The 513-nt window shown below is 60.6% G+C and overlaps 1 protein-coding gene across 1 annotated transcript in view; it reads right to left on the bottom strand.

Moving 5' to 3' along the window:
- PFDN2 (prefoldin subunit 2) overlaps nucleotides 1–513 on the bottom strand; it is a 2,148-nt gene that overhangs the window by 1,102 nt on the left and 533 nt on the right. The window lies entirely within an intron of this gene.

The raw sequence follows: 513 nt of genomic DNA, 5'->3' as shown, positions 1-513 counted from the left end.
AAAACCACAAAATTGGGGGTGGAGAGGGGAACATTCCCCCCCTGTTCCCCCCCAGACCTTCAGAGGGGGGACAGCAGAGGTGACAGGCCCGCTAGGACACAGCCATGGGGCCAACTCCCCCCTATCCCGGTTTGTCCCAGCTCATCCCAACTGCAATAAGAGGACGGGACAGGCAGAGATCTCACTGTGTCCCTCAGCACTCGTCCCCCCCCCCAGGCCCCATAGAGAGGGGGACACAAAGGCACATGGTCCTAGGGACAGCACGGGGACACCGCCAGAGCTGCTCCTGAGGACCCCAGAGAGGAGGCAGTGAAGTGGGGGGGGTCGGGGCTCTGGCATTAGGGACAATAGGGCCGCCCCACTGCCAGGCCCATAGGGATGCTGACAAAAGGGCAGGAGAAGAGCACAGCCACCCCACAACTCCCAGTACAACCCCCACCCTGTCCCAGCATCTCTGCCCATTGCTGATCCACCCCGGGCGGAGTTTTTTTTACTTTTTTGGGTTGATTTTTC

This window comes from Meleagris gallopavo, unplaced genomic scaffold (genome assembly GCF_000146605.3).
Source record: "Meleagris gallopavo isolate NT-WF06-2002-E0010 breed Aviagen turkey brand Nicholas breeding stock unplaced genomic scaffold, Turkey_5.1 ChrUn_random_7180001879934, whole genome shotgun sequence".
Classification (NCBI taxonomy): Eukaryota; Metazoa; Chordata; class Aves; order Galliformes; family Phasianidae; genus Meleagris; species Meleagris gallopavo.
Note: the sequence above shows the minus strand (reverse complement) of the source record. Positions and strands in the feature narration are given on the sequence as shown.